Source organism: Echinops telfairi, unplaced genomic scaffold, assembly GCF_000313985.2.
Source record: "Echinops telfairi isolate 266 unplaced genomic scaffold, ASM31398v2 ScPeMD7_4225;HRSCAF=4972, whole genome shotgun sequence".
NCBI lineage: Eukaryota > Metazoa > Chordata > Mammalia > Afrosoricida > Tenrecidae > Echinops > Echinops telfairi.
The window spans coordinates 13,592,469-13,601,475 of record NW_022108124.1 but is presented as its reverse complement, the minus strand read 5'-3'; the positions used below and the strand labels follow the sequence as shown (position 1 = coordinate 13,601,475).

Sequence of the window (9,007 nt, the reverse complement as noted above, 5' to 3'; positions counted from 1 at the left end):
CAGAGGAGAGACTCATGCCTTAGAATGCTTTTATCACAGATTTTATGGGGGGGGGGGGGCGTCATTTGATGAGAAAAGCTAAACAACACAACGACCACTTCAGTGCCTGTAGTTCTACCACCTAGAATTATTTGTAGACCAGATTTGCTTACGGTTCTTTGTTCTTCTTAAAAACATATAGTTTGTTTTTCAAGGAAATCACATGTATTAATTTTTGTGCTTTCTTTTGTTTGTATACAATAAAAGATTAAGCTAAACAACAACAACAAAAGATTAAGCTAAAGTTTCTTTCTAATTGTACACAGTGCCCCCACTTTCCAGGGGTACCTTCTCACATCGTTTGGCACGCATCACTCTAGTTTCCCCCCATCCTTTTACACTCTTTTATTCCTTTTACACTCTTGCACGTATCCATAGCAGTGTAGACGACTGCTCTGCATTCTCTCAACGTAAAGTAATGATATTATAGTGTACCCATCGTTTTGCATCGTATTTTCTTCTTCCATGTTATTTATAGATCTATTCACACGCCACTCAAAAGTTTAGTTCTTTTTTTTAAAACTGCTTTCCTAAACACCAAGAACGAGCTCATTTAAAAAATTCCATTTAATACTGGCCAAAAAACCCAAATACTAGAACTATTAAGGATAAATATGACACTACTACAATTACACTAAATTTTATGAAATTTTATTTAAGAACATAAAAAAGATATATCCAAAAAGGCTCAAGGTGCGGCCAAAGGACAGGTTTTTTTCATGTAAATAACACCGGGGAGATAATGCACTCTTGACAACAATCCCTCTGAGACCAAAAGGGCAGTGTTCACTCCAGGATGGAGCTCAGGAGGTGGGAAGGAGTGGGACAGAAGGGGGAACCGATACACGCGGAAAGGAAGACCAGCGGCACATGGAGGGGATCACAACACATGTCATAAAACAACATGGTTTGAATTGCGTGGTGAAAAGTCAATTGATTCTGTGAACATTCACCTAATTCACAGCCAAAAGATAAGAAAAGGGAAAAAATACTTTTTTAAGGGAGGGTATGTATAATGTACTATATTCATGGACTATAGGGAAGTCTCAACACTATTTAACATCACAATTCTGCTCAGATTGATCAGTAATTTGAATGCAATCTCAGCTCAGCGTACAGTTTATTTCAAGGCATTTATTGGCTTTATGTTTAGAGAGTGGGAGAAAGACAGGGCTTTCTACTCCCATAAAGAGTTATAGCCTCGGAAACTCACAGGGGCAGTTGTACCTTGTTCTAAAGGGTTGTGTGAATTGGCATCAGCTGAGGGACAGTGTTTGGTTGGTATGTTCAGAGACTCTGTAAAACTCCCTCTCAGTTTCAGCCACAAGATTCAGAATGTTAAGTGCCTTCCACCATACCAGCTAAGGGCCCCATAATTGGTGACGCTAGGACAGAGCCAGCTTATGCATATGGTCCCAGCAGTATCATTAATAGTGCCTTACTTCACTTTCCTGGACACAGTCTCCAGGTGAATGTTGACAGAGCTGGGACTTTAATCCAGATCTTCTGGGTCTAAAATCCTCCACTGTGCTACCGTCCTATAATTTGAAAAGCCAACAAACATACACTGCATCTCAGGATGTACAAAATAGATTGAAATACCAGTTTTGAAATATGGAGTTAGGATCTTTCTTTCTTTCTTCCTTTTTTGGGGGGGCTTATATATCGCATAGTCTCTCTTCCTCTGTCTTCCTGCACAATTGCATTTTACAAGGGGATTGTTTTTTCTGTTGGTTTTCAATCCAGTTCACCTCCTTTCTACTCCCCTCTCTTAACATTTTTGACTCCTTTCCCTCCAGCGTGTTCCTATCAACATGAAAGTCACACTTCTCCCGTGCTCTTTTACTAGAAAAATGCATAGAATTTTATTCATTAATAGCATCTATCATTAATTGAAAATGGGTCAAGAATTTTAGCTACATCAGCTCATTGTATATCCCCAGGAAACCCTACAAAGCAGGCACTATTATCTCTTTTTATCTATGGAGTGACAATTATATCTGAACCTCAGAGAGTTTCTGTGCCACTTGGCTGAGCCAGAATTCTCAGCGGTTTGGCAGTTTAGATCTAGAAATCTCATTGGGGCAATACCTGCTTCCCATGAAAGCCGATACTGTGGAAAAGCATTTTTGTTTTTACTGGGTCTAGATGCCACATCTAGCTTATCCTCTCACCTCCAGTCCTTTTGGACTTGAGCCAGTGGCCTGATGGAGTGTCTCTTAATCCGGCAGTCTGCAATCTTACCTGCCCACCTTACCATCTTACTTGCCCACCTTGGACTCGTTCATTCCCCTCTGCAGCCAGAGGCCTGTCATCTGATCTACCAATCTTCTGTTCATCGGCTCCAGAGTCAGGAGAAGCTTAACACCTGTCCCAGGGACTTGGGACTTGCCTGCTGCTTTATATTTACAGCCATTTCCATGCTATCAATGTCTCTGTCAGTATACACACATATAAGCTTCACTGCTTTTCCATCTCCAGAGAACCCACCCTAAGACGAACCCAAATGCACACCTACCCCGTCTGGACAGAGATCCAATCTCAGGCTACTGGTCTTCAAAGAAGAAAAAGCAGCTTTATTCCAAAGCACCAAGCAAGAAGCCAGAAGGCCGCTTCCTCAAACTTTTAATCCCTGGGCTGTACAGGAAGTGCTTTGCTGTGGGTGAAGAAACCCGTTCTATTGGTGGAAAATGCTCTGTAGGTAGAGGGGCCCAAGTCTGGTTTGGGTTAGTTATCTTCTGAGTGTGGCTGCTGGTTTCTGAAAAGAAAAAGAAAAAAAAAAGCCATCGAGAGTAATTATCTACACAATGAAGAAGTAAACTAAGAGGATAATGTTAGCCCCACATGTGGCAGTTTTCATACGAGAGCTTTGCCTTTTTATAGTTTGCACTTAAGCTTGGCCATCTGAAGCCAACAGAGGCTCCAGAGAAGAAAGGCCTTTCAAGGACCTGGGTCGCATGTTATGAAGCCGATGGCTGAGGCCAGAGGGGTAACTGGGAGACCTAGGAGGGGTAACTGGGAGACCATGTGGTAATGCCACGTGGAGGACTCTTCTCTTGGTGTAAATTGGATTTGGATGCTGACAGCAAACAGCAAGCTTGGCTTGAGCAACCAAGAGCCACAAGGATCCGGTCCCGGCCCAGTTCTGTCCTCTGCCAATGCATGATTTGGGCCATTCATCTCCCAGAACATCATTTTTCCCTTTGTGAAACGGAGCGCCTTCCCCATCCCTTTGGGAAATTGAGAGGCTGAACGTCAAGGGTGAGTCACGTGATAGCTTGCATTCTGAGTCCAATGGCTGATCCAACACCACCACCAGGCGCCTGTTAGACCAGCTCACATCCAGTCACTGGCAGGACCAGGTGCTGGCCAGAAGGCAGAGCCACGGACCCTGACTGATTACTGATACGAATGCGATAGGATACAGCCACTTTGGAAGATCACCTGAAATTCCTGACAAAGCAAAACATAGACTTACTCTTCGTGAAAAAACGGGTGTCCAAGTAAAAACCTGTGTTCGAATATTCTTAGCAGCTTTATTCATCATTGTTCCAAATTGGATAAAATTGAGGTTACTCAATAGGTGAGTGGGTAAACAAGCATAGTTTTTCCGTCAGATGGAGCATGATTCCCTGATAAAACGAAATGAGCTCGCTAGAAAGCCACAGAAGGATGCAGAGAATCCTTAAGTGACTTTTGCTACGTGAGAGAAAGGCTAAGGTGCGCCCTTATCAACTAGAAGCCGAAGTAGATTTGATGCAGACACACAGGGGAAGGCAGAGCCAGAGGCAGACGTTGCAGTGACTTGGTCATAATCCCTGGAATGCCAGGGCAGCCACCAGGAGCTGGAAGAGGCAAGGAAGGATGGCCCCTGGAGCTGGATTTCAGGATGGTGAGAGAATAAAGGTCTACTGTTTTAAGCTACCCAGGTTTTAACAACTCGTTACAGTAGCTTCCAGAAAGGCAGGAGGATGTTTGGCTCCGTGTTCATCCCCCATCCCCTCTCTGTCCCTTCTGTCCTATTCTATGCCTCCTTGTATGCCGGCTCTGAGTTTGACACAACTCTTTACCAGATTCCCACGTCTCCCTCGGGCCTCATTCTCCATCGAACCAGTCATTCACCGAGAAGTTGCTGTGGGTCCAGGCACTGCGGATTCAACGATCTGAGGAAATCACAGTAGGTTCCTCGAGGGTAAAAATTGGACCCAGAATTGCCTCCCCTCACTGAATTTGCCACTGCCCAAGTCCGGCTGCCTAATAAAACTCGGCTTCCACCAATCGGCATGGCTGTGGTTGGACTGTGGGTGGCAGCAAGCCGACGATGAATACCTTTCTCATACTGTCCGCTCAGGTACCTTGTATGAAGAGTGCACTGTGTCGCAACTCTGTCCCAAGTTAGACGTTTGGCTTGGGGAGTTTTCATCTTAGTACCTCGGGACCCTGCTTTGCTAAGCTGGGGTACAGAGCACGACTCTCATATCTTCCAACTGCTGAAAAGGTAGCATCATAGTTTCTACAGTTATGACATGAGTTGGCAATACCTGTGAACTTCAAGTTATACCATCAACTCACCACTGATCTTTGCTTTACACACACAGAAGTTTCTTAAGGGATTGGGGTGTTCCCCCTAAACTGTACAGAATGTGATTGTTATTGGTCGAGGGAGTTACCTAGACATGAGTAGGCCTTTCTAAGAGATTAAATCGTTAAGCAAAATGAATCGGGCTATGAAGCAAGGATTGAGGGGAACAGCTGCCGTGGTACAAGAGCTTCTGCAGAGAGAAATTGAAATAGTAATAATAAAATGGAAGTCGCTGATGGTTGAAGAACATACTTACCCCTCTCCCTTGTGTTTCCATGGCAAACTTCTGCACATGCCAAATAGAAGTAGGAGTGGAAGGGACAATTCTGCGTTCTCCTTCCTTGCTGCTCCTCATAGGAGGATACGTTTCGATGATAGGTAGTTCGGAGAGAGCTTGTCATTTGTCTTCTATTAAACCATGTGAACCAGGGGGATGGGCTGCATCTCTCTGATGTGAAATAGGATGACCTTCCCCTGAGGACAAAACAAGCTTGCATCTGTAGACTCCAGAAGGTTAACCAAATGGATGTATGTAGCTCTTTCTCTTGAATGCTGAATGAAGCAAGAGATAGCTCTCCATGTGATTGGCTGCCACCCTGCTGGCCTGGGGTCCAGCAGAAATAAACCATCTACTCACCAGCTCCCAATGCCATCGCGGAAATCCCAGCTGCCATCACGGCGAGGAAGTAAGTATTGCGGATCCAGGTTGGTGAATGGCATGTTGAGTCAAAACAGGCTTCTGTTTATGGACCCCAAGTTGTTTACGGCTTCATAGGAAGCTGGGGTCTGTGAGCACCAAAAAGGCCCATTCATGTTAAACTCAGTCGTACACATCCAATTGTTTAAAAATGAGCTCACACACACAGAATTTTAGCTACTTAAGGCAAGTCTTCGTTACACACTCCCTGAAATTGCACCCGACACATCTTGCTGTTTTAGAGGCCCTGGAGTGAGGACAGCTGAGGACGACCTTCTGGAGAACACAGTGAGACCCTGTTCAGTCTGCCTTTGTCCGGAGCCTCGACACGGTTGCGTGCATTGGTGTGCTTCTGTTTGAACTCACCTCACGCAGGGTTTCCTTCAGTCCATTGTCCCTCCGTTTGACCACGCATGGTTTCCTTTTCCAGAATGGACGTTTCCTGATGATGCGTCCCACTAAAGTGGGCCAAGGTCTTGCTAGGCACACTTCTAAGTAATAGGCTTAGAACGGAATACTTCCTGAGATGATCAAAGATTGTCCATTCTTTTTAAAAAAAATCATTTTATTAGGGGCTCATACAACTCTTATCTCAATCCAGATATACATCAATTATGTAAAGCACATTTCTACATTCATGGCCCTCATCATTCTCAAAGCATCCACTCTCCACCAAAGCCCCTGGCATCAGCCCCTCATTTTCCCCCTCCCTCCCCACTCCCCGCTCCCTCATGAACCCTTGATAATTTATAAATTATTATTTTGTCATATCTTGCCCTGTCAGACATCTCCCTTCACCCACTTTTCTGTTGTCTGTCCCCCAGGGAGGAGGTTATATGTAGATCCTTGTAACCAGTTCCCCCTTTCCACTCCACCCTCCCAGTATCGCCACTCTCACCACTTATCCTGAAGGGATCATCTGGGCTGGATTCCCTGTGTTTCCAGTCCCTATCTGCACCAGTGTACATCCTCTGGTCTAGTCAGATTTGTAAGGTAGAATTGGGATCATGATAGTGGGTGGGGAGGAAGCATTTAGGAACTAGAGGAAAGTTGTATGTTTCATCGTTGCTACATCGCACCCTAACTGGCTCGTCTCCTCCCCAAGGCCCTTCTGCAAGGGGATCTCCAGTGGCATATAAGTGGGCTTTGAGTCTCCACTCCGCAATCCCCCCATCATTCACAATGACATGATTTTCTGTTCTGATGATGCCGGATATCTGATCCCTTTGACACCTTGTGATCGCACAGGCTGGTGTGCTTCTTCCATGTGGGCTTTGTTGCTTCTGAGCTAGATGGCTGAGATTGTCCATTCTTTTGGGGATATTAACTCTAGCTTTCTTCCATGTTTTGATTATCCCCATACTGTTTTCATTTGCAATTCCCGAATGGCATATGGGAGTCATCAAAAATGCAATGGAATTCATAAAGATGGATCTCCTACCCATTAGAGAGCAGAAATGGACTGATAACGGCCATTTTAGATCAGAAAATCATATGGTTTACTATGTCAGGAGTGACAGGCTTGAGAGGCATGGCATTGAATTCATTATCAAAGATGATATTTCAAGATCTGTCTTGCAGTACAGTTCTGTCTGTGACAGGATAATATTGATCTGCATGCTAGGAAATCGAGTCAATGCAACTATTCTTCAACTCTACACACCCAGCACCCAAGCTAGTGATGAAGACCATGAGGAATTTCACCAAGAGCTTCAGTCTGAAATGGATCAAACACGCAATCACGATTCATTGATAATCACTGGTCATTGGAATGCAAACGTTGGAAATAAAGAGAGAGGAACAGTAGTTGGAAAACATGGCCTTAATAATAGAAAGGAAGCTGGAGATGGCATGATAGACTATTGGGAGCCCTATGACTTCATCACAAATACCTTTTATCGACAACGACTAACAAGGTGCCATGTGGACGTCTCCAGATGGAGTGCACAGAGGTCAGACGGACCACATCTGTGGCCCGAGATGCCCGAGAAGTGCAACATCAGCAGCTACAACCAGGTCAGTTGCTGACTGTGCAAGACACCAACCATCACTCATAAGCAAGTCCACAAGAGCCAAGAGACAACCTCGAGTATGCACCACCTGAATTTGGAGAACAGCTCAAGAACCTGTACGTGAACATGCCCTCTCAAGAGCCGACTCACTGAACACTGGTGACGTGGATGGGCAATGGGATGACATCAAGAGCATCATTCGTGAAGAAAGCAAAATATCACTAAAAAGACAGAAAAGAGCAAAGTAGATGTCAGAGGAGACTCTGAAACTTTATCTTAATCAGAGATAAAGTAGATAAGGCCAATGGAAGAAATGATTATATAAAACAGCTGAATAGAAAATCTCAAAGGGCAGCTTGAGAAAACAAGGTAAAAGATTATAATGAAATGTGCAAAGTCCTGGAGTTAGAAAACCAGAAAGGAAGAACATGCTCACCAGATCTTTTTTAATAAATCGTTTTGTTGGGGGCTCTTACAGCTCTTGTAACAATCCATACATCAACTGTATCAAGCACATTTGTACAGCTGTTGCCATCATCCTTTTCAAAACATTTCCTTTCTACTTGAGACCTTGGTATCAGCTCCTCTTTTTTTCCCTCCCTCCCCCAAACTCCCACCCTTGTGAACTCTTGATAAATTGTAAATTATTATTGTTTTTATATCTTACACTGGCCACTGCCCCCCTTCACCCACATTTCTGTCCTTTGTCCCCCTTGGGGGTGGGAGGGTTATACATCAATCCTTGCAATCGGTTCCCTGTTTCTTCCCCTTCACCCCCTCCCTACCTTTCCCCTACACTCATGGTCTCACTACTCTCATTACTGTTCCTGAGGGGTTTATCTGTCCTGGATTCCGTGTGTCAACAGCTCCTATCTGTACCAGTGTACATATTCTGGTATAGCTGGGTTGTAAGGTAGAACTGCTGTCATGATAGTGGGTGGGGAGGAAGCATTAAAGAACTAAAGGAATATTGTGTGTTTTCTCAGTGCTATACTACACACTGGCTGGCTCATCCCTTCCTGTGACCCTTCTGTGAGGGGATCTCCAATCGTCTACAGATGGGCTTTGAGTCCCCACTCTAACCTCCCACTTTCACATCAATATGATTTTTTGTTTTGAGTCTTCTGATGCCTGCTACCTGGTCCCATCGACATGTCATGATCACACAGGTTGGTGTGCTTGTTCCAGGTGGGCTTTGTTGCTTTCCTGCTAGATGGCTACCTGTTTAACTTCAAGCCTTTAAGACCCCTGATGTGTATCTTATAATAGCCAGGCACCATCAGCTTTCTTCACCACATTTGCTTATGCACCCACTTTGTCTTTAGCAATTGTGCCTGGAAGGAGAGCATCACAGGATGCCAGGTTACTACAAAAAAGTGTTCTTGCATTGAGGGAGGACTTGAGTAGGGGCCCAGTGTCCATCTGCTTCCTTAATACTTAAGATATAAATATATGTACATAGGCCTATATCCCTATCATTATATATTAATATATTTACATATATGTGCCTGATTTATTCATTTATTTTTATTTAATCATTTTATTTGGGCCTCATACAACTCTTAACCCAATCCATATATACATCCATTGCATCAAGCACATTTGTACATTTGTTGCCATCATCATTCTCAAAACATTTTCTTTCTACTTGAGCCCTTGGTATCTGCTCCTTATTTT

General features: G+C 44.1%; 1 pseudogene; it reads left to right on the top strand.

Annotated features, from left to right (window-relative positions):
• Window positions 1-7,298: 7,298 nt before the first annotated feature.
• The window catches only part of LOC115871252, a 13,663-nt pseudogene continuing 11,954 nt past the window's right edge, over window positions 7,299-9,007 (top strand).